This window comes from Bubalus kerabau, chromosome 22, assembly GCF_029407905.1.
Source record: "Bubalus kerabau isolate K-KA32 ecotype Philippines breed swamp buffalo chromosome 22, PCC_UOA_SB_1v2, whole genome shotgun sequence".
NCBI lineage: Eukaryota > Metazoa > Chordata > Mammalia > Artiodactyla > Bovidae > Bubalus > Bubalus kerabau.
This window is the reverse complement of record NC_073645.1, coordinates 5,872,383-5,898,585: the sequence shown is the minus strand read 5'-3', so window position 1 is coordinate 5,898,585 and position 26,203 is coordinate 5,872,383.

The following is a 26,203-nucleotide window of genomic DNA, read 5'->3' as shown; positions in this document are numbered from 1 at the left end:
GCAAATATATGGAAATAGGTATTATTTTCATATTACCAGTGAGTGAATGTGGGTGAATTGTTCTGGCTTAAACTCATAACAATTTTAGTGACAACACACACAGCAAATGGAAAAATCTCTTAGAAATTGATTCTGAGAGACTGATAAGGTGATACAGGTAGTATTTTCTCAACTGTAAGATGTTACAAAAGTAAATATTCTTATTTTAGTACTTATCTTAAAATATTTTCAAATTTGGATTGCATGAGTTATTTTATATAAAAATAATTCTGCATTTCCATTTTAATTTAATGTTATTTTATTTGTGCAGATGTTGTTGTTGTTTAGTTGCTAAGTCATGTCTGACTCTTTGGGACCTCATGGACTGTAGCCCTCCAGGCTTCTCTGTCCAGGGGATTTCCCAAGCAAGAATACAGGAGTGGGTTGCCACTTCCTTCTCCAGGGGATCTTCCTGCCTGACCCAGGGATGAAACCCATCTCCTGTGTCTCCTACATTGGCAGACTTTTTTTTTTTTTAAATCACTGAGCCATCTGAGTTATTTTATTTGTCCAAATACAGAACTATGTTTACACTCCTTTTGCCTATGTGACTACATGTCTGAGACAAATTTACAAGTTAATCACAAACAAAATGACCAAATTAGAAAAATTCTAATTAGCCAACAAAATTGAGTATGATGGATGATATTGGGTTAAAAACAAATCCTGTTTTAAATCAGAAACCGGATGTGCAAGCTCTTGTTCTATATAGAATCTGTTTTTTTCTCTTCTTGTTCAATAATATTAATGTAGAACTCACTGATTACAAACTATGTTGTAAAATACATAGAAAGTATTAAGGCTTTATTTCCTTATTATACAAAATCAGACTTCATATTTATCCAACACTCTACTAATGAGCATTTGCCACTTTAAAGATATGTCATTTGATTACTATAATTCTACCTCATTAACTTAAATATAAGATTAACCCTGCAGTTTAATGAACTCTGAATTGAATGAGCATGTAATCCAATCATTGTTAGAACAGAAAAATACTTCTGGCATATTTATTACTACTTCATAAGAGAGTAGTGCAGGTTGGTATATTTGAATAGGTAATTCAAATACAAGAGTGTATCTGTTCAAAATGTGAATATAATGCTAACTCTAGTTTTAATTCTGCTGCCTACACCACAGTGTGCTGATTCTTTGCTCTTTACTACTGGAAAACTTTTCTTCCAAAAAGCACTAGATCATCAGACTTTTCACTTCTCAACAATATGACTGTAAATGCAGAAATACTGGGCATGAAATGTTAGCAACCTTCAGTTGTACATTGGTTAACATGTCAAACACATTTTTACTACTTTTTAAAGAAAGTGAAAGTGGAGATTGAAAAAGTTGGCTTGAAGCTCAACATTCAGAAAATGAAGATCATGGCATCCGGTCCCATCACTTCATGGGAAATAGATGGGAAAACAGTGGAAACAGTATCAGACTTTATTTTGGGGGGCTCCAAAATCATTGCAGATGGTGACTGCAGCCATGAAATTAAAAGATGCTTACTCCTTGGAAGAAAAGTTATGACCAACCTAGATAGCATATTCAAAAGCAGAAACATTACTTTGCCAACAAAGGTCCGTCTAGTCAAGGCTATGGTTTTTCCTGTGGTCATGTATGGATGTGAGAGTTGGACTGTGAAGAAGGCTGAGTGCCAAAGAATTGATGCTTTTGAACTGTGGTGTTGGAGAAGACTCTTGCGAGTCCCTTGGACTGCAAAGAGATCCAACCAGTCCATTCTGAAGATCAGCCTTAGGATTTCTTTGGAAGGAATGATGCTAAAGCTGAAACTCCAGTACTTTGGCCACCTCATGCGAAGAGTTGACTCATTGGAAAAGAGTCTGATGCTGGGAGGGATTGGGGGCAGGAGGAGAAGGGGACGACAGAGGATGAGATGGCTGGATGGCATCACTGACTCGATGGATATGAGTCTGAGTGAACTCCAGGAGTTGGTGATGGACAGGGAGGCCTGGTGTGCTGCGATTGATGGGGTCGCAAAGAGTCGGACTGAACTGAAAGAAAATTACAGTAAAAAGAAACAAATAAAATTATGGGTGGGGTCAATATTCCTTGTCTGTTATCAGCAACATGATTATGATATCATTTCTAAAATAATTTTGAAAGGTTTTACAGTTGACCCTTAAATAACATGGGTTTGAACTGCATGGGTCCACTTATATGTGGGTTTTTTTTTTTTTTTTCAATAAACCTAGTGCTTATTTTTTCTTTTTAAAGATTTTTCAATTAACTAAGTGTGGGAAATTTTTGTGTTTAACTGGATGTCAGAAATTGTGGAATCAAAAGAACTAGGTTTTGAGTTCTGCTTCTGTCCAAATTGTTTCATCTTCCTGCCCCTGTGTGAGTCATTTATCAGTTCCTTTGTTTCTGAAGCAGAGATAGCAGTATCAGAATTTTTTCACTGTGATGTGGAAGGAGGGAGAGAGTCATACCCCTAACCCCTTTCTTGCTTAAAGTTCAACTATAATTTAGTTTCTGGGTGTGCACATTTTTCATGAGAGCTATAGTTTCAGAATAATGAATTTTCTTCTCCTTAGAGAATTGATTTTCCCTGCTTGAATGGATGAATTTATTCTTTATTTACTTAGGAATGTATACAATCTTCAGAAGTGTTTTATTATAATTATGATAATTATACTCATCTGTGAAGGTGGCACCCAAATAATACAAAGTATCTTCAGAGTGTAATATAAAAATGCAGTAATTTCTCCTTTCTATCACAAAATAGAAACTGACAGAATTACACAATTTAAGGAACTGGCATTTGAAATACAGTTTTGGATTTATATATATATATATATATATATATATATGTATGTATTAATAGACAAAGCTTGTCATACAAATATCATAGTTTGATGAATATAGTCTTCTAGAAAAAATATTTTACTGCCTGGTCATTATTTTTGAAATCTAATAGAGAAGACTTGTTTGCTAAATTTTTAGAGAAAGAAGGTAGTAAGAGGGTCCAAACTGAATATGGACATGAAATTAATTCAGATATATTGAGGAAACTTTTATAAAGTTTAAAAACATTGATTTTGAAGAAACGATTGATCAAATATATGTAAGTATGCTGTACTTCTAAAATAACTAGTATAAAATGAACATATTAATTAAAATTATGATACACAGATATTACTAAGGCAGAAAAACATAAGAAATAAAATAATTAGAAATACCTGGTTAATAAACTGAGCTTTTATGCTTTTTAGAACCATTGTGACATCATGAATATTCATGAATGGGGACCAATTTAGAGATTAGTTTTATTTGTTTCATGGATAAGCCAAATACATCTAACCCTCATAGGTATAGAGATGACAAGGGATAAAATTTTAGTTACCTTGCTATAGTTCAGTTGTTTCTTCAATTCAGTCTAGCGAAATTTTCTATCAGTAGCTAGAGAAACTAATTATTTTCTTTTTCTTAAGCACTTCATCTATATTAGTTATTTGGCTGGCTGACTGTAACTATATTCCTACTATATATTACTGCTAAATTTCTTAATCTTAAAATGGGAATACAAATCAATCTCAAGTGTTGTAAAAATTTAAGGAGATAATATATATAAAATATTTATCTGAGAACTTGGTTCAAGTTTTAAACATATGAAAAGTGATAGCAATAGAGAACAAGCCCACTAGTAAATCTGATGCTCAATGATTATGTGGCTTTTATTTATGTGTTTAGAAAGTCATATGCAACTTTCTTATATTAATTGACTTATAAAACAGTATCATTTCTTTATACAAATATTTTTCCTGATCTTTTTTATTTCTGCTATAGAGACTGTTTTATTCAGATAATTTGGGAACCAGAAACTAACCTAAAAAAAATGTGTTTGTCAGGCAAAATGGAAATGAGCAGATGGATTGTGATGGAGAAAACAAAAGGAGGAGAGGAAAAAAATAATTGAAAAAGATAGATTCAAATACAGATAATGGGAGAAGAGTATGATCAGCATGGAGAACACCTGCTCAGTGCAGTGTTTTCTCACCTTAAACTTAAGAAGTCTTTGTTCTAAAGCCCTAGGTTTGGGGCTTTCACAGGTCTTAAGGAACTGGCATGTTTGGCCTCTGGCCTTGTGATGAGTGATTTTCCAAGATGAGCATCATGTCTTCCAGAATTAGATAGGAAAGTCTTGTTGTTGCTCAGTTGCTAAGTCATGTCCGACTCTTTGTGACCCCACGGACTATAGCAAACCAGATTTCCCTATCCTTCACTGTCTCCTAGACTTTGCTCAAACTCATGTGCATTGAGTCAGTGATGCAATCTAACCATCCTCTCTTATTCCCTTCTCCTCCTGCCATCAATCTTTACCAGCATCAGGTTTTTTTTTTTTTTTTTTTTTTTTTGCAATGAGTCAGCTCTTTCCATCAGGTGGCCAAAGTATTGGCGCTTCAGCTTCAGAATCAGTTATCCCAATGAATATTCAGGATTGATTTCCTTTAGGATTGACTGGTTTGATCCCTTTGCTGTCCAAGGGACTCACAAGAGACTTCTCCAGCACCACATTTCAAAGCATCAGTCCTTCAGTGCTCAGTCTTCTTTACGGTCCAACTCTCTCATCCATACATGACTACAGGAAAAAACAAAACAAAACAAAACATAATTTTGACTATATAGACCTTTGTTGGCAAAGTGGTGTTTCTGCTTTTTAATACACTGTCTAGGTTTGTCATAGCTTTTCTTCCAGAAAGCAAGTATCTGTTCATTTCATGGCTGTGGTCACCATCTGCAGTGATTTTGGTACCCAAGGAAATAAAATCTGTCACTGTTTCCACTATTCCCTCGTGTATTTGCCCTTAAGTGATGGGACCAAATGCTGTGATCTCAGTGTTTTGAATGCTGAGCTTTAAGACAGTTTTTTCACTATCCTCTTTCACCTTCATCAAGAGGCTCTTTAATTCCTCTTAGTTTTCTGCAATTAGAGTGGCATATCTAAGGTTGTTGATATTTTTCCCTGAAATCTTGATTCCAGCTTGTGATTCATCCAGCCCAGCATTTCACATGATGTACTCAACATATAAATGAAACAAGCAAGGTGACAATATACAGCCTGGTAGGACTCCTTTCTCAATTTGGAACCAGTCATTTGTTCCATGTCTAATTCAGTCATTTGTTCCATGTCCAATTCTAACTGTTGCTTCTTAACCTACATACAGGTTTCTCAGGAGACAGGTAAGGTTGTTTGGTATTTCTATCTCTTTAAGAATTTTCCACAGTTTGTTGTGACCCACACAGTCAAAGGCTTTAGCATAGTCAGTGAAGCAGATGTTTTTCTGGAATTCTGCTGCCTTTTATATGATCCAAGTCTACTGCAGGTGAATTTCAGGCCTTGATAACCTTACTTTAAACAACACCGTCCACAATGGACTCAACCTAGGTGCCCAGTTCCTGACTTGAACTCTCACTTGATACCTTCCTGATCTGTTTCTTGACAAGATTGTGTTTCTTAGAAATTTGGAGACCACCCAGGAGATTTGTAACCTGAATCTATACCTCTGAGTAATTTTTAAGTCATCTCCTAAAATTCATGTGAAGGTTGGTGAATAGACTGAATTACATGAGTATGAGCAAGGAAACTTCTTTTTTATTCTTATAACTGTGTTCAAATATATTTAAAAAAATTTCTCTCCTATTTTCCAATGGATAACTTTAGGAAAAAAAAAAAAACTGTAACTTTCTTTAGTACTTACAAATATTAAAAGTTTTATTTTGAAGTATTAAAAAGTCCAAACTAACTGTATATAGTTATAACGAATATAAATGTTATTATATTATAATATTATATTATTTATAATAATATAAATTATTATATTTATATAATATAACTGTTATAAAAATCACCAAAAAGATAATAGCTTAAGCAACACAAATTTATTATCTCAATTATCTTGGTCAGAATTCCAGATTAATTCTGCTGATTTCTCTGCACTGGATTTCACAAAGATAAATCAATCTGCTTCCAAGTTTACTCACATTGTTGGCAGAATTGAGTTCCCTGCAATTACAGGACTGAGCTGCCTTTTTCTTGCTGATTAGCAGCTTGAGGCCAGTCTTAGGTCTTAGAGCTTTGATGCTTGCATATTAAGCCTAACTTAGAGTCTAAGTCAGCATACAAAATGCTTCTCCTTCTTGGAATCTCTATGAATTCTCTTTCTGCTGCATCTGTTTCCTGCTATCAGCTAAAGAAAGTTCTCTCCTTTTAAAGATGTATCTGATTACTTTGGGCTTTCCCAGGTAATCCAGGAAAATATTTTCTTAATTTAATCTACATAATATCTCATATTCATAGGTTTCAGAATTAGACTATGGCAACTTGACCCACTCCAGTATTCTTGCCTGGAGAATTCCACGGAAAAGGAGCCTGGTGGGCTACAGTCCACCAGACTACAAAGAATAGGACACGATTGAGTGACTAACACTAAGTAATGAACTAATGACAACTTAGGAAGACTATTATTCTACCTATAATACCAATTTCAATCAAAATTTCAATTTCCCCTCTGGTCCAGAGCTTTTCTTATCTTATACCATGTATCATACCATAATTCTGTATTATAAGTGCAAAAAGGATTTTAGTTTATTTTGCTCTCCTCCACACATCTTATTCCTATTCTTTCTGAAATTTCTGAATTTTCCAGGTTTGAGGACATGGGGAGAAAAGATTTTAGAATAAGTCTCAGTTTATTAGAGCTGGTATAAACTGGTATGGTGGTCTCTTTATGACTCATGCCAAAGTGTTCTATTAATATCTCTCTCACATGGATTGCTACTGTGGATTCTTTGGAAATGTCCCTGCATTGGTCATTACTTTGATACAAGCTCCTGGAAAAAACTCAACTATGGCATACACATGATAGCCAATATTCATTTTGGCACTATTCCTTCACTGTAATTGGAATATGACAACAAAAAATGAAATTTAAAATCTGGCAATGCTGAATATTTTTGCTTTATATTCTGTAGTCAGTAATAAAAATCTTCATTTATGTACATGAATTCCAGCACAAGCTGGAATCAAGATTTCTGGGAGAAATATCAATAACCTCAGATATGCAGATAATATCACCCTTATGGCAGAAAGTGAAGAAGAACTAAAGAGCCACTTTAGGAAAGCAAAAGAGAAGAGTGAAACTGTTGGCTTAAAACTCAGCATTCAGAAAACTAAGATCATGGCATCTGGTCCCATCACATAATGGAAACAATGAGAAACTTTCTCTTCTTGGGCTCCAAAATCACTGCAGATTGTGGTGCAGCCATGAAATTAAAAGGTGCTTGCTCCTTGGCAGAAAAGCTATGACAAACTTAGACGGTATATTAAAAGTAAGGCGTTACTTTGCCAACAAAGTTCCATCTAGTCAAAGCTCTGTTTTTTCCAGTAGTCATATATGGATATGAGAGTTGGACTATAAAGAAAGCTGACCTCTGAAGAATTGATGCTTTTGAACTGTGGTGTTGGAGAAGACTCTTGAGAGTCCCTTGGACTGCAAGGAGGTCCAATCAGTCCATCCTAAAGGAAATCAATCCTGAATATTCATTGGAAGGACTTATGCTGAAGTGGAAACTCCAATACTTTGGTGACCTGATGTGAAGAACTGACTCATTGGAAAAGACCCTAATGCTGGGAAAGATTGAAGTTAGGAGGAGAAGGCGACGACAGAGGATGAGATGGTTGGATTGCATTACTGACTCAATGGACATGAATTTGAGTAAGCTCTGGGAGTTGGTGATGGACAGGGAAAAGTAGCATGCTGCAGTCCATGGGGTCACAAAGAGTCAGACACAACTGAGTGACTGATATACACTGAACTGATGTACGTGGGTTATAAATCAGAGTTGTGTGAGTCTAAGTCCTGGCACTTGGCTATGTGACTTTGGAAAAGTTTCACAACATTTTTCTGCCTGAGACTTCTCAGATCAAATATAAAAGCAATAATAGTGCCCAGTCCACATTGCTGTCGCCAAATTTCTAAATAAATGAAAAGCATGTAGGACAGACCTTGACACTTGTAAAACTCTTAATAAGTTATAATTATTATTATTATTATTTTCTTATGCATTTCCCTCTGTCTTTAATAACCTCTTACTCTTGCTGCCTATGTTCACCTCAATTCTCATATACCCACTATCTACCATTTTCCAATCATTCTAGTATTAGTTCCTTGCATCTCCTTGCCCAATAACTGCCTCAATTGCCCTTACCCTTACTTTCTCTCTCTGCCAAGAATCTCTTTCATACACACATCTCACAAAGTGTATTTATAACTTCTTTGTGCTCACAGAGCATTTATTATCTATTTCACCTCTGATTATAATTCCTTTGTCAATACCATCTGGCCAAAGATCACTAGGAATACAATTGTAGCTGAACAAGGTGTGTTCCTGTTTTGTTGTAAGCAATGGAGAACATACTCCATGGGGCATCATGGAGTGTCTTAACAAGAACATTTTAGAAAAAGACATTTTCATAGGGCTACTCTGTTATGTAACTTGGGGTATGTTTAAGGAAATGAAGCTTTCTTCTGGATTGAGTGTTGTGAGAAAGTGGAGTATTTTTATGATTGGTGCCTTACCCTGTTTGGGCTGCTACAACAAACTATCATAGACTGACTGGCTTATAAATACTGATTTACTGATCACAGTTCTAGAGGCTGGAAGTCCAAATCCAGGGAGCCAGCATGGTTGAGTGAAGGTCCTCTTCTGGGTGAAAGACTTCTTCTAATATCAGACAGATCAGAAAGGAACAAGAGAGTTCTGTGGGATCCCTTTTGTAAGAGTACTAATCTCATTCATGAGGGGCTCATCTTTATAACTTGATCAATTCAAAGACCATCACTTGTGGAGATTAAGATTTCAACATATGAACTTGAAGGTGAGAGGGGATACAAACATTCAGACCAAAACAACTGAGTGGGGTATCTTAATGAATATTATCTATAGAAGGCAGTCTAGAGAAAAGCTAAAATTATAAATAGCAAAGAGGCAGCAGTCAGTATTTTAGCCAGAAAAATGAGGGGGTTGTTATTTTATATGTTGGATAATGTTCATTTTTATCTATGCTCGCCCATGACTGCACAGTGGTCTTGTTTTTGCTTGATTCCATCATGATCTGAGTAACTTCATCTCGTGTTGATGTTCTATGCAATTATTCGTGTTCAACAGAATAACACCACAGCCTGACAAAAAGTATCAGTCTCAGTCATCCTATTACCAAGACCTGCTTGTCTTTTCCTCAACTTATATTAGTTTATGACTCTTTCTCACCAAAATACTATATATGTCTTAGATTAAAAAGATTATTAATTATTATTCCTCAAGAACTTGCCATTGCATTAGACATGCAATAGGAACATAATGAATATTTGTTAAATTAATACCTTATATTTTAAAAATGTGGCTAGCTTTTTAAAGTATATATCTAAAGGGAAAAATCATCCATTTATTACATAATCATCTCACCTATCATCATTGACTGGTTTAGAGATACAGCCATTAGTCAAATAGTGCAATCCTTAACAAAAATAACTGTGGATCCAAAATAATGCTTGTTAAAATAATCATGGTTTAAAATCAAATTTTAATTTGATTTTAAATTATACAAATTATAATTTGTGATTAAAATTTCTAGGTAGCAGCATTATAAAAGGAAATTTAAATTATCAATACAATCTGCATTTTGATAACTGACATCTTTGGCCAAGTTTGCATCCAAATTGCAATTTTAACACTTTTTCCTTGACAAGTTTTGCAATGATCAGTCTTTGGTTTTTTTTTGTTTGTTTTTTTTTTCACTCAGGATTCAAGAATTCTATTTATGAAAATAGAAGTGCAGAATCTCATATCTGGGATAATACACTTGAGCACCGGTTGATGACACTGTGATGACACATTGCACTAATAAATAACTGAACTGACTTCTGTCCTCTCCCCAGTGCTCCACTGACAGATGAGACCAGGCAGTATATTTTCAAAGCACCATTGTACTAGTGATGCATTGGAACAGAACGCCACCAGAGAGGCTTACCCCAAGTGAAATATTGTTCTGTCACAGGGTCTTAGAGATTTAAGCATTCATTTTCAAATCCAGTTCATAGATCTATTCGAAAAATAAAATCAAAATTTTAAAATTTATTTTTTAATCTTAATATATCAAAAAATGCAATGCATGTGTATGATAGCTGAGAGCCCATGCAATTCAAACTCATAAATAATGTATTTTTTGTGTATTGTATACATGTGAAAAAACTAGCTTACCTTCTTGGGGAAAAAACTTAAGATAAAGGATATACATAATAAACAACGGACCTCGGGATGTACAAAAGCAGTTTATATGAGGTTTAAGAAAAATCAACTCAGAACTACTGTGTATTAAATGGGATACAGTGAAAACTTTTTAAAGATAACTTCTGAAACCTTTCTCCCGAAGCTCAAAGCTTGTGTTGTCAACCCTACATATCTAATGGATTCTGACCAGAGCAGAACAGAGGAGGACATGAGGAGTTATTGTGCAGGTTCAACACCAGGATGCAAAGACAAAGGTTGCAAAATTCACTTTGGCTACTCCATAGCTACTTGGATGTAAACTTCTCAGAAAAGTTAGATTAAGCTAAACTTAGATAACCTTCCCAGAGAAGGCAATGGCACCCCACTCCAGTACTCTTGCTTGGAAAATCCCATGGATAGAGGAGCCTGGTAGCCTGCAGTCCATGGGGTCGCTAAGAGTCGGACACAACTGAGTGACTTCACTTTCACTTTTCACTTTCATGTGTTGGAGAAGGAAATGGCAACCCACTCCAGTATTCTTGCCTGGAGAATATCAGGGACGGGGGAGCCTGGTGGGCTGCCGTCTATGGGGTCGCACAGGGTCGGACACGACTGAAGTGACTTAGCAGCAGCAGCAGATAACCTTACAACTTAATCAACTGAGCCCAAGAGCCTTAAAAGCTATGTGAGTACATATGTATGTATGTAATTTCCTCAGTTGTATTCAACTCTTTGCGATCGTATGGACTGTATCCCACCAGGTTCCTCTGTCCACAGGATTTCCCAAGCAAGAATACTGGAGTGGGTTTCAATTCCCTTCTTTACAGGGGATCTTTCTTACCCAGGCATCAAACTTGGGTCTCCTGCATTGCAGGCAGAGACTCTCTACCTTCTGAGCCACGAGGGAAGCCATGGGGGGAATAAAATAGGGCTGCTCTGTCCAAATGTACAGATTGTACCTTGCTGAAAGTAGTAGGTAAAGGGACACAGGCAGGACTTGAAATCCATTTCATACCCTGCTCACAAAGTTAGCAGCCCTAATTTGGAGGAATCAACTCAAACCATTGAGGACTCTTTCCTAACTGTCTCCAAAATGAGTAATGTTTTTTGAATTGTTTATCTATAGGGACACCTTTTTATAATTTGTACAAGGGCCAAAGTATGCTTCCGGAATACATGGAAAAGAAGTGAATTGTTACATGCTATTATATTAGTCATTTGATAGGTAAAAATAATTTCAATCTATTTCAGAAGTCACAACAGGTCCAGTGTAGATGCCAGGTGCTCTACAATTAGTAACACCTCAGAAGTCAGACTCCTTTACCAACTGCAAAAGGACTGGTTGGACACAGGCCATAACCTCTTTCAGAAACTTGTGTACACATTACTATATTTAAAATAGACAGTCAAGGACCTACTGTATAGGGAACTTTGCTCAATATTCTATAATAACCTAAATGGGAAAAGCATTTGAAAAAGAATAGATACATGAATAATTTAATCACTTTTGTTGTACACCTGCGACAAACACAACATTGTTAATCAACTATACTCCAATATAAAATAAAAATAAAACTAAAACCCTGCATCTCTGATTCTTAAACCCTGGCTCATTTTCTTGACATTAGCTTCATTAAACACTTGACTTTTATTTGGTGCAATTATGGAATTCCTGCTGAGTTGGTTAATGCTCTCAAATCATAGACCCATGTGTTTTCCTGCATTTTTAATCCCTACACTGATAAAACCATGGACAACATTCACCATACTCAAGAATGGTAGAGCATCTCCTATCCAAATAACACAGACCTTATAGTTGAAGCCAGGTCTTAGAGTCCCTCGGCTTTGCCAGAAATTATTGGTATTTTTATCTGCATGCTAGATATTTTAGAGTTCCTGGGGGAAATGGAATGCTTTGGATAGCAAAAGGACAACTGGAAGATTATGCATGTGACTACATACCAGTCAGTATGGATATATGGGTATTTTTTAAATAATTTTGCAGGTAGTACAGCCTTTTTGGTATGTATGGACTGAATATCAATCATGGGTAGAACTGACCTTGTGCTTCTACCCCAAATCCTATTTGCAATTTACACCCAAGTCTTGTTGCCCTTCTATTAACTGCCATGTATGCTTCCCAGGCAGATCAAGCCTTGCATCTTCTTAAGTGAATAAATCTCTATTACTTCCATTATTTACAAATCACAGTTTTTTGGCTTAGTGTAATTTATTTTCCAGAGAAGGAGATGGCACCCCACTCCAGTACTCTTGCCTGGAAAATCCCATGGACAGAGGAGCCTGGTTGGCTGCAGTCCATGGGGTCGCAAAGAGCCAGACACGACTGAGCGACTTCACTTTCACTTTTCACTTTCATGCATTGGAGAAGGAAATGGCAACCCACTCCAGTGTTCTTGCCTGGAGAATCCCAGGGACAGGGGAGCCTGGTGGGCTGCTGTCTATGGGGTCACCCAGAGTAGGACACGACTGAAGTGACTTAGCAACAGCAACTTATTTTCAAATATCTTACCTTGCAATGGAAAGGATACTAACATAACTTCTTATGTTCTCAATGCCTCATTTCTTCAGATATATATTATACCATTTATGTCTTTAATTTCTACATATTAATTGATTCCTTACCAAAAAATCAAGTTTTCCCATCATCCTAAAAATCCTTATCTTCTAGCCTGCTTCCCTTGATCTTTTTCTCCTTTTAAACATCAAAATTCTAGGACATACTCTTTATTTTGCTATTGTTGTTGTGTGTTAGTCACTCAGTTGTGTCTGACTCTTTGTGACCCTATGAACAGCAGCCTGGCAGGCTTCTCTGTCCATGGAACTCTCCAGGAATGGCAAGCAGGTTCTTGACCACTGCTGCTGCTGCTGCTAAGTCGCTTCAGTCGTGTCTGACTCTGTGTGACCCCATGGACGGCAGCCCACCAGGCTCCCCATCCCTGGGATTCTCCAGGCAAGAACACAGGAGTGGGTTGCCATTTCCTTCTCCAATGCACTAGCACCACCTAAAAACCCACTCTTCACTTTAGCTCTTCATATTTCTTTTACAAATCCATTATAATATGAATTTCAACCTACTGGTCTAAAAAATAGGTCCATGGTAAGATAATTACTAGTCTGCAAGGTTTTGATTGAATGACTTATTTTCTTAACAAGTTACCTTCTATGTGCCATAGAATATTGATTCTAAGATAATTTTATATTCTTTGGGGGGGGGGCATCCCATTCACAGTATTCACTGCCTGCAGTCTTATGGTTCTTAAATATTTATTTCCAACTTTGATTCAGTTGTGTTTTTTTGTTGTTGTTGTTGTTAAATTAAAAATCTAACCCTAACCCTTCCCAAATGCTGAGTTACTCAAAATGAAATACCTCTCAAACTTATATTCAGTATCATTACTACTCAAAATAAACTTGATTCTATTTCTATTCTTCCAAATAGGTTTCATGTGACTTATATCCGCTTGGAATCACTTGCCCTCCATCTGTGTGGCATTCAAAGCTTGCAAAACAGTCTCTTTTCATGAATCCTGCAGTTTAACACATTATTCTCACCATTCATACTCACCTTGTATGGTGCACTTTTTTATTTTTTGATCAACTTAAGAGTTTCCACTCCATAATTTACGTTTAACTAATTTAACATCATTTACAATGCAGTTTGGGCCACATTAATCCTCTTTTGAAATATTTCTTCATATCTTGTTAATATGTAATCTTCTTAAAGATCTTTTCATATCACCTTAGAAATAATTCCTAGCTTATCAGTGTTCTATATTTCTTTGCCCTACTCCCATTTCTTTAAATATGTAAAACTTTTTTTATATACTATGGTCTCATCATCTAATCTAGTTCTTTGAGCAGTAGAGCTCATGTAACCAACTGAAAAGGATCATGTGTTGCTATTTCTCTACTACCCTTGCGTAAGATTTAGAATACTTCCCCAGGCACTTTTTTACTCCTGCAACTTCAATATATTTTTCACTTGAATTTTAATCTTTTAGATTATGTTACCTTTCTCACTCTCTTTGAAATATAAAACAAAAAGAAAATTAGGAAAGGGGGAAAATAATATATAACTAAAATTATTAGAAGGTATTTTGATAAGTTATTTTAAACACACAGTAATAAAATAATAGAAGATGTATGCTTGCCATTTCAGAAAAGACGCATTAAAGGCAAAAGAAAAAATGAGATATATCTAATATCAGACTCAAAGGTATCACTTTTTAAATTGTTGTGCAGAAGTAAATAGACCCAGAGTAAACACAATTCAACTAACTTTTTGTCGCTGAAATTGTATTGCACTATTTCCCAGGAAAATGAGCTGCTAGAAATTCAACACATAATTTATTAACCTCACTTCTGCTTGTATCTGCTATCTTATAGTGCATACCATCTATTTCTAAGAAAGTTAGGCTAACCAGTTAAGATTTTTACATTCCCTAAGGAAAGGAAGCAGACATGTGGTGTTATTCAATTTAGTTTATGCATTAAAAGGTAGATATGGAAACTGAATAACGTACCCACAGGACACCAATCACATATGAAAATTTATATATGTACACAATGTATTTCCTGAATTACTTTAAATTAATCACATATGAAATAATTCTGAAGACTGAAATTTTTAGTTCTTATACAGATGTGTTACCACTGATATTGGAAATACACTTCCATGCCTCAGACTAGTGAGACTTGTAGGTAATTAAAGAGCGAATCAAGAAAGTATACAAAATGATTCAGAGGCTTCTACTTACTGTTCTAAACCTGCTTTAACTTATCTAATATACATGTATTTTATTTCTGCACAAAACTCCATTTCTATATTGGTATCATCTGTGATGTCAACATTCATCAGAGGGTAGACAGAATGAAAACCATAATCAAGAAAACTAACCAAACTGAACAATGGAACACAGCCTTGTCTAACACAATGAAACTATGAGCCATACTGTGTAGGGTCACCCAAGATGGATGGTCATTGTGGAGAGTTCTGACAAAATGTGGTCCACTGGAGAAGAGAATCACAAATCACTTCAGTATTCTTGCCTTGAGAACACCATGAACACTATGAAAAGACAAAAAGATAGGACACTTAAAGATGAACTCCCCAGGTTGGTAGGTACCCAATATGCTACTGAGATAAGTGGAGAAATAACTCCGGAAAGAATGAAGAAATGGAGTCAAAGTGAAAACAACACCCAGATGTGGATGTGACTGGTGATGGAAGTAAAGTTTGATGCTGTAAGAATAATATTCCATAGGAACCTGGAATGCTGGGTCCATGACTCAAGACAAATTGAAGTGCTCAAACAGAAGAGGGAAAGAGTGAACATTGACATTTTAGGAATCAGTGAGCTAAAATAGACTGGAATGCGGCTGCTGCTGCAAGTAAGTCGCTTCAGTCATGTCCGACTCTGTGCAACCACATAGACAGCAGCCTACCAGACCCCTCCATCCCTGGGATTCTCCAGGCAAGAATACTGGAGTGGGTTGCCATTTTCTTCTCCAATGCATGAAAGTGAAAAGTGAAAGTGAAGTCGCTCAGTCGTGTCCAACTCTTAGCGACCCCATGGACTGGAGCCCACCAGGCTCCAGTCCATGGCATATTCCAGGCAAGAGTACTGGAGTGGGTTGCCATTTCCTTCTCCAATGGACTGGAATGGGTGAATTTAATTCAGATAACCACTATATCTACTACTGTTGGCAAGAATCTCTTAGAAGAAGTGGAGTAGCCCTCAGAGTCAACAAAAGAGTCTGAAATGCAGTACATGGGTGCAGTGTCAAAAATGACAGAATGATCTCTCTTCATTTCCAAGACAAACCGTTCAGTATCACAGTTATTCAAGTCTGTGCCCCAACCACTAGTGCCAAAGAAGCTGGAGTTGAATGGTTCTATGAAGACCTTCTAGAACTAACATGAAAAATGGACATCCTTTTCATCACAGGGGGGGTGGAATGCAAATATAGGAAGTTAAGAGATACCTGGAGAAACAGGAATGTTTGGCCTTGGAGTACAAAATGAAGCAGGGCAAAGGCTAATGGAACTTTGCCAAGAGAATGCAGTGGTCATAGCAAACACCCTCTTCCAAGAGACAATTTTACACATGGACACCACCAAATGGTCAATACCAAAATCAGATTGATTATATTCTTTGCAGCCAAAGATGGAGAAGCTCTATACAGTCAGCAAAAACTAGACCAGGAGCTGACTGTGACTCAGATCATGATCTCCTTATTGCAAAATTCCAACTTAAATTGAAGAAAGTAGGGAAAACCACTAGACCATTCAGGTATGACCTAAATCAAATCCCTTACAATTATACAGTGTAAGTTACAAACAGATTCAAAGGATTAGATCTGATAGACAGAGTGTGTGAAGAATTATGGGCAGAGGTTTGTGACATTGTACAAGAGGCAGGGCTCAAGACCGTCCCCAAGAAAAAGAAAGGCAAAAAGGCAAAATGGTTGTCTGAGGAGGCCTTGAAAATGGCTGAGAAAAGAAGAGAAAAGAAAGGCAAAGGATAAAAAGAAAGATATACTCATCTGAATGCAGAGTTCCAAAGAATAGCAAGCAGAGACAAGAAAGCCTTTCCCAGTAATCAATGCAAAGAAATAGAGGAAAACAAAAGGAAAGACTAGAGATCCCTTCAAGAAAATTAGAGATAGTAAGGGAAAATTTCATGAAAAGATGGGCACAATAAAGGACAGAAATGGTATGGACCTAACAGAAGCAGAAGATATTAAGAAGAGATGGCAGAAATACACAGAAAAAAACACAAAAAAGATCTTAATGACCCAGATACCCACGATGGTATGATCACTCACCTAGAGCCAGAAATCTTGGAGTCCAAAGTCAGGTGGGCCTTAGGAAGTATCAATATGAACAAATTAGTGGAGGTGATGGAATTCCAGTTGAGCTATTTCTAGCCCTGAAAGATGATGCTGTTAAAGGGTTCCACTCAATATTCCAACAAATTTGGAAAACTCAGCAGTGGCCACAGGACTGGAAAAGGTCAGTTTTCATTCCAATCCCAAAGAAAGCCAATGCCAAAGAATGCTCAAACTACTGCACAATTGCATTCATCTCATACACTAGCAAAGTAATGCTGAAAATTCTCCAAGAAAGGCTCCTTCAGTATATGAACTGAGAACGTCCAGATGTTCAAGCTGGATTTAGAAAAGGCAGAGAAACCAGAGATCAAATTGCCAGCATCCGTTGGATCATCGAAAAGACAAAAGAGTTACAGAAAAACATATATTTCTGCTTTATTGACTATGCCAAAGCCTTTGACAATGTGGATCACAAAAAACTATGGAAAATTCTTAAACAGACTAGAATACCAGACCACCTTACTTACCTTCTGTGAAATCTATATGCAGGTTAGGAAGCAACAGTTAGAACCGGACATGGAAAAACCTAGGTTTCAAATTGGGAAAAGGAGTAGGTCAAGGCTGTATGCTGTCAGCCAACTTATTTAACTTATATGCAGAGTATATCATGAGAAATGCTGGGCTGGATCAAGCACCGGAAGGAATCAAGGTTGCTGGGAGAAATATCAATAGCCTCAGATATGCAGATGACACCACCCTTATGGTAGAAAGTGAAGAGGAACTGAAGAGCATCTTAGTGAAAGTGAAAGAGGAAAGAGAAAAAGCTGGCTTAAAACTCAACATTCAGAAAATTAAGATCATGGAATCTGGTCCCATTATTTCATGGAAAATATATGGGGGAAAAGTGGAAACAGTGACAGATTTTCTTTTGGGGGGCTCCAAAATCACTGCCGATGGTGATTGCAGCCTTGAAATTAAAAGATGTTTGCTCCATGGAAGAAAAGCTATGACGAACCTAGACAGCATATTAAAAAGCAGAGACATAACTTTGCTGACAAAGGGCAGTCTAGTCAAAGCTATAGTTTGTCCAGTAGCCATGTATGAATGTGAGAGTTGGATCATGAAGAAAGCTGAGCGCCAAAGAATTGATGCTTTTGAATTGTGGTGTTGGAGAAGACTCTTGAGAGTCCCTTGAACTGCAAGGAGAGCCTACCAGTCAATCCCAAAGGAAATCAGTCCTGGATATTCATTGGAAGGACTAATGCTGAACAGAAACTCTAATACTTTGGTCACCTGATGAGAAGAACTGACTCATTTTAAAAGATCCTGATTCTGAGAAAGATTGAAAGCAGGAGGAGAAGGGGTGACATGATGAGATGGTTGGATGACATCATCAGCTCAGTGGACATGAGTGTGAGCAAGCTCCAGGTATTCTTTATGGACCGGGAGGCTGGCATGCTGTGGTTCATGGGGTTGCAAAGAGTTGGACACAACTGAGCGACTGAATTGAACTGAACTGAATAATTAGTGATGGCGAGCATATTTTCATATGTCTTTTAGCTATATATTTGTCTTGTATGATGAATTGTTTATTTAAATTTTCTGCCCAGTTTTTGATTGAGCTTTATGCTTTTTTTTTTTTTTTTTTTTTTATTGAGCTGTATGAGCTATTTGTATATTTTGGAGATTAATCCCTTATTGGTCACATTGTTTGCAAATAATTTCTCCCACTTTATAGGTTGCCCTTCGTTTTGTCTATGGTTTCCTTTGCTATGCAAAAGCTGTTGTTTAATTAGGTCTCAATTGTTTATTTTTGTTTTCCATTACTCTATGAGATGTATCCAAAAAGATATCGCTGTGATCTGTGTTAAAGAGTGTTCTGTGTATGTTTTCCCTCTAGGAGTTTTATAGTATCCAGTCTCACATTTAGGTTTTTAACCCATTTTGAGTTTATTTTTGTTTATGGTTTGAAGAGTGTTCTAATTTTTTTCTTCTACATGTAGCCATTAAGTTTTCCCAGCATCACTTACTGAAGAGACTGTCTTTTCTCCATTGTATTTAATATATTCTTGCCTCTTTGATTGTAGATTAAGTGACCATAGGTTCATGGGTTTATTTCTGGGCTTTCTATCTTGCTCCATTGATCTATATGTCTGCTTTGTGAGTGAACAACTATCATTTTGAAACTATTCCCAAAAATTGCAGATGAACACTTCCAAACTAATTTTATGAGGCCACCTTCATCCTGATAACCAAAACCAGACAAATAGAACACAAAAAAGAAAATTACAGACCAATATCACTGATGAACATAGACACAAAAATCCTCAACAAAAATACCAGCAAAATACCATACACCATGATCAAGTAGGATTTATCCCATATATGCAAGGATTTTTAAATATCCACAAATCAATCACTATGATAAACCACATTGACAAACTGAAGAATAAAACCCATATGATCATTTCAATAAATGCTGAAAAAGCTTTTGACAAAACTCATTATTGATATATGATAATCAGTCTCCGGAAAGTGGGCATAGAGGGAACCTTCCTCAATATAATAAAGGCCATATACAACAATACCACAGCTAACATCATACTTCATGGTGAAAAGCTGAGTGCATTCCTTCTCAGATCAGGAATGAGACAAGAATTGCCCTCTTATTCAATATAGTTTTGAAAGTCCTGGCCACAGCAATCAGAGAAGAAGAGTAAATAAAATGAATCTAGATTGGAAAAGAAGTAAAACTTTCACTATTTGTATATGACATTACACTCTACATAAAACAAAAACAAAAACAAAAAACCTAAAAACACTTCCAGAAAACTGCTAGAGTTCATCACTGAATTTGGTTAAATTATACAATACAAAATTAATACACAGAAATCTGTTTCATTTCTATACACTAATAATGAAACACCAGAAAGAGAAATTTTAGGAAACAATTCCATTTGCCATTGCATCAAAAAAGAATAAAATACCTAGGAGTAAACCTATGTAAGGAGGCAAAGACCTGTATTCCAAAAACTATAAAATGCTGATGGAAGAAACTGAAAATTATACAAACAGATGGAAAAATATATTAAAAGTTTGTTTGTGTATTCAAAGAATCAATGTTGTTAAAATGACTGTACTAACAGAGGCAATCTATAGATTCAATACAATCCTTATTAAATTATCAATGGCATTTTTCATAATACTAGAACAAAAACATTTTAAATTTGTATGGAAACACGAAAGATCCTGAACAGCCAAAGCAATCTTGAGAAAGAAAAATGGAACTAGAACAATCAGGCTCCCTGACGTTAGATAATACTACAAAGCTATAGTCATCAAAACAGGATGATTCTGGGACAGATATATCTTCATTTCTTGCTACACTGCCAGTGTCTGTTCACTATTCTTTGTAAGAAAGCAATGGAAAAGGGACCAAGAAAACTTGACCTTAACGATCCGCCTAGATTGACTGAACTTCGGAAGGTTTCTTCTTGTGTACAGGCCCCTGACTCCCTTTTTGTAGAACGTTTACTTTAAATTTTTCAAATAAAAATATTTTCCTGCCCTATTGAGATCTTCAGTTCAGTTCAGTCACTCAGTCGTGTCCGACTCTTTGTAACCCCATGAACCACAGCATACCAGGCCTTCCTGTCCATCACCAACTCCCAGTGTTTACCCAAACCCATGTCCATTGAGTTGGTGATGCCATCCAACCATCTCATCCTCTGCCATCCCCTTCTCCTCCTGCCCTCAATCTTTCCCAGCATCAGGGTCTCTTCAAATGAGTCAGCTCTTCACATCAGGTGGCCAAAGTATTGGAGCCTCAGCTTCAACATCAGTCCTTCCAATGAACACCAAGGACTGGTCTCCTTTAGGATGGACTGGTTGGCTCTCCTTGCAGTCCAAGGGACTCTCAAGAGTCTTCTCCAATACCACAGTTCAAAAACATCAATTCTTCTGTGCTCAGCTTTCTTTTTAGTCCAACTCTCACATCCATAAATGACCACTGGAAAAACCATAGACTTGGGGACCTTCGTTGACAAAGTAATGTCTCTGCTTTTTATGCTGTCTAGGTTGGTCATCAGAGAAGGCGATGGTACCCCACTCAAGTATTCTTGCCTGGAAAACCCCATGGATGGAGCAGCCTGGTAGGCTGCAGTCCATGGGGTCTCAAAGAGTTGGACACGACTGAGCGACTTCACTTTCACTTTTCATTTTCCTGCATTGGAGAAGGAAATGGCAACCCACTCCAGTGTTCTTGCTGGAGAATCCCAGGGACGGGGGAGCCTGTTGGGCTGCCGTCTATGGGGTCGCACAGTGTCGGACACGACTGAAGCGACTTAGCAGCAGGTTGGTCATAACTTTCCTTCCAAGGAGGAAGTGTCTTTTGATTTCATGGCTGCACTCACCATCTGCGGTGATTTTGGAGCTCAAAAAAATAAAGTCAACCACTTTATTTCAACTGTTTTCCCATCTGTTTGCCAGGAAGTGATGGGACGAGATGCCATGATCTTAGTTTCCTGAATGTTGAGCTTTAAGCCAACCTTTTCACTCTCCTCTTTCACTTTCATCAAGAGGCTCTCTAGTTCTTATTTGCTTTCTGCCATAAGTGTGGTGTCGTCTGCTTATCTGAGGTTATTAATATTTTGATTCTAGCTTGAGCTTCTTCCAGCCCAGCACTTTCCATGATGTACTCTGCATATAAGTTAAATAAGCAGAGTGACAATATACAGCCTTGACATACTCCTTTTCCTATTTAGAATCAGTCTATATTGTTCCATGTCCAGTTCTAAACTGTTGCTTCCTGACCTGCATATATGTTTCTCAAGAGGAAGGTCAGGTGGTCTGGTATTACCATCTCTTTCAGAATTTTCCACAGTTTCTTGTGATCCACACAGTCAAAGGGCTTTGGCATAGTCAATAAAGCAGATATAGATGATTTTCTGGAACTCTTTTGCTTTTTCGATGACCCACCAGACGTTGTCACTTCAATCTCTGGTTCCTCTGTCTTTTCTAAAACCAGCTTGAACATCTGGAAGTTCATGGTTCATGTATTGCTGAAGCCTGGCTTGGAAAATTTTGAGCATTACTTTACCAGCATGTGAGATGAGTGCAATTGTGCGGTAGTTTGAGCATTCTTTGGCATTGCCTTTCTTTGGGATTAGAATGAAAAAATGATTTTTTTTCCAGTCCTGTGGCCACTGCTGAGTTTTTCAAATTTGCTGGCATATTGAGTGCAGCACTTTCACAGCATCATCTTTCAGATTTGAAAGAGCTCAACTGGAATTCCATCACCTCCACTAGCTTTGGTCATAGTGATGCTTCCTAAGGCCCACTTGACTTCATATTCCAGAATGTCTGGCTCTAGGTGAGTGAATACACCATCATGATTATCTGGGTCATGAAGATCATTTTTGTACAGTTCTTCTGTGTATTCTTGCCATCTCTTCTTAATATCTTCTGCTTCTGTTAGGTCCATACAATTTCTGTCCTTTATTATGCTCATTTTTGCATGAAATGTTCCCTTGGTATCTCTAATTTTCCTGAAGAGATCTCTAGTCTTTCCCATTCTTTTTTTTTTTTTTTCCATTCTATCTTTTATTTTTTTTTTTATTTTTTTTTTTAATTTTATTTTATTTTTAAACTTTACATAACTGTATTCGTTTTGCCAAATATCAAAATGAATCCGCCACAGGTATACATGTGTTCCCCATCCTGAACCCTCCTCCCTCCTCCCTCCCCATTCCATCCCTCTGGGTCGTCCCAGTGCACCAGCCCCAAGCATCCAGTATCATGCATCGAACCTGGACTGGCAACTCATTTCATACATGATATTTTACATGTTTCAATGCCATTCTCCCAATTCTTCCCACCCTCTCCCTCTCCCACAGATTCCATAAGACTGTTCTATACATCAGTGTCTCTTTTGCTGTCTCGTACACAGGGTTATTGTTACCATCTTTCTAAATTCCATATATATGCGTTAGTATACTGTATTGGTGTTTTTCTTTCTGGCTTACTTCACTCTGTATAATAGGCTCCAGTTTCATCCACCTCATTAGAACTGATTCAAATGTATTCTTTTTAATGGCTGAATAATACTCCATTGTGTATATGTACCACAGCTTTCTTATCCATTCATCTGCTGATGGACATCTAGGTTGCTTCCATGTCCTGGCTATTATAAACAGTGCTGCGATGAACATTGGGGTACTCGTGTCTCTTTCCCTTCTGGTTTCCTCAGTGTGTATGCCCAGCAGTGGGATTGCTGGATCATAAGGCAGGTCTATTTCCAGTTTTTTAAGGAATCTCCACACTGTTCTCCATAGTGGCTGTACTAGTTTGCATTCCCACCAACAGTGTAAGAGGGTTCTCTTTTCTCCACATCCTCTCCAGCATTTATTACTTGTAGACTTTTGGATCGCAGCCATTCTGACTGGTGTGAAATGGTACCTCATAGTGGTTTTGATTTGCATTTCTCTGATAATGAGTGATGTTGAGCATCTTTTCATGTGTTTGTTAGCCATCTGGATGTCTTCTTTGGAGAAATGTCTATTTAGTTCTTTGGCCCATTTTTTGATTGGGTCATTTATTTTTCTGGAGTTGAGCTATAGGAGTTGCTTGTATATTCTCGAGATTAGTTGTTTGTCAGTTGCTTCATTTGCGATTATCTTCTCCCATTCTGAAGGCTGTCTTTTCACCTTGCTAATAGTTTCCTTTGATGTGCAGAAGCTTTTAAGGTTAATTAGGTCCCATTTGTTTATTTTTGCTTTTATTTCCAATATTCTGGGAGGTGGGTCATAGAGGATCCTGCTGTGATGTATGTCAGAGAGTGTTTTGCCTATGTTCTCCTCTAGGAGTTTTATAGTTTCTGGTCTTACGTTTAGATCTTTAATCCATTTTGAGTTTATTTTTGTGTATGGTGTTAGAAAGTGTTCTAGTTTCATTCTTTTACAAGTGGTTGACCAAAGTTCCCAGCACCACTTGTTAAAGAGATTGTCTTTAATCCATTGTATATTCTTGCCTCCTTTGTCAAAGATAAGGTGTCCATATGTGCGTGGATTTATCTCTGGGCTTTCTATTTTGTTCCATTGATCTATATTTCTGTCTTTGTGCCAGTACCATACTGTCTTGATAACTGTGGCTTTGTAGTAGAGCCTGAAGTCAGGCAGGTTGATTCCTCCAGTTCCATTCTTCTTTCTCAAGATCGCTTTGGCTATTCGAGGTTTTTTGTTTTTCCATACAAATTGTGAAATTATTTGTTCTAGCTCTGTGAAGAATGCTGTTGGTAGCTTGATAGGGATTGCATTGAATCTATAGATTGCTCTGGGTAGTATACTCATTTTCACAATATTGATTCTTCCAATCCATGAACATGGTATATTTCTCCATCTGTTAGTGTCCTCTTGATTTCTTTCACCAGTGTTTTATAGTTTTCTATATATAGGTCTTTAGATTCTTTAGGTAGATATATTCCTAAGTATTTTATTCTTTCTGTTGCAATGGTGAATGGAATTGTTTCCTTAATTTCTCTTTCTGTTTTCTCATTATTAGTGTATAGGAATGCAAGGGATTTCTGGGTGTTGATTTTATATCCTGCAACTTTACTATAGTCGTTGATTAGTTCTAGTAATTTTCTGGTGGAGTCTTTAGGGTTTTCTATGTAGAGGATCATGTCATCTGCAAACAGTGAGAGCTTTACTTCTTCTTTTCCAATTTGGATTCCTTTTATTTCTTTTTCTGTTCTGATTGCTGTGGCCAAAACTTCCAAAACTATGTTGAATAGTAATGGTGAAAGTGGGCACCCTTTTCTTGTTCCTGACTTTAGAGGAAATGCTTTCAATTTTTCACCATTGAGGATAATGTTTGCTGTGGGTTTGTCATATACAGCTTTGATTATGTTGAGGTATGTTCCTTCTATTCCTGCTTTCTGGAGAGTTTTGATCATAAATGGATGTTGAATTTTGTCAAAGGCTTTCTCTGCATCTATTGAGATAATCATATGATTTTTATTTTTCAATTTGTTAATATGGTGTATTACATTGATTGATTTGCGGATATTGAAGAATCCTTGCATCCCTGGGATAAAGCCCACTTGGTCATGGTGTATGATCTTTTTAATGTGTTGTTGGATTCTGATTGCTAGAATTTTGTTAAGGATTTTTGCATCTATGTTCATCAGTGATATTGGCCTGTAGTTTTCTTTTTTTGTGGGATCTTTGTCAGGTTTTGGTATTAGGGTGATGGTGGCCTCATAGAATGAGTTTGGAAGTTTACCATCCTCTGCAATTTTCTGGAAGAGTTTGAGCAGGATAGGTGTTAGCTCTTCTCTAAATTTTTGGTAGAATTCAGCTGTGAAGCCATCTGGACCTGGGCTTTTGTTTGCTGGAAGATTTTTGATTACAGTTTCAATTTCCGTGCTTGTGATGGGTCTGTTAAGATTTTCTATTTCTTCCTGGTCCAGTTTTGGAAAGTTGTACTTTTCTAAGAATTTGTCCATTTCTTCCTCGTTGTCCATTTTATTGGCATATAATTGTTGATAGTAGTCTCTTATGATCCTTTGTATTTCTGTGTTGTCTGTTGTGATCTCTCCATTTTCATTTCTAATTTTATTGATTTGATTTTTCTCCCTTTGTTTCTTGATGAGTCTGGCTAATGGTTTGTCAATTTTATTTATCCTTTCAAAGAACCAGCTTTTGGTTTTGTTGATTTTTGCTATGGTCTCTTTTGTTTCTTTTGCATTTATTTCTGCTCTAATTTTTAAGATTTCTTTCCTTCTACTAACCCTGGGGTTCTTCATTTCTTCCTTTTCTAGTTGCTTTAGGTGTAGAGTTAGGTTATTTATTTGACTTTTTTCTTGTTTCTTGAGGTGTGCCTGTATTGCTATGAACTTTCCCCTTAGGACTGCTTTTACCGTGTCCCACAGGTTTTGGGTTGTTGTGTTTTCATTTTCATTCGTTTCTATGCAAATTTTGATTTCTTTTTTGATTTCTTCTGTGATTTGTTGGTTATT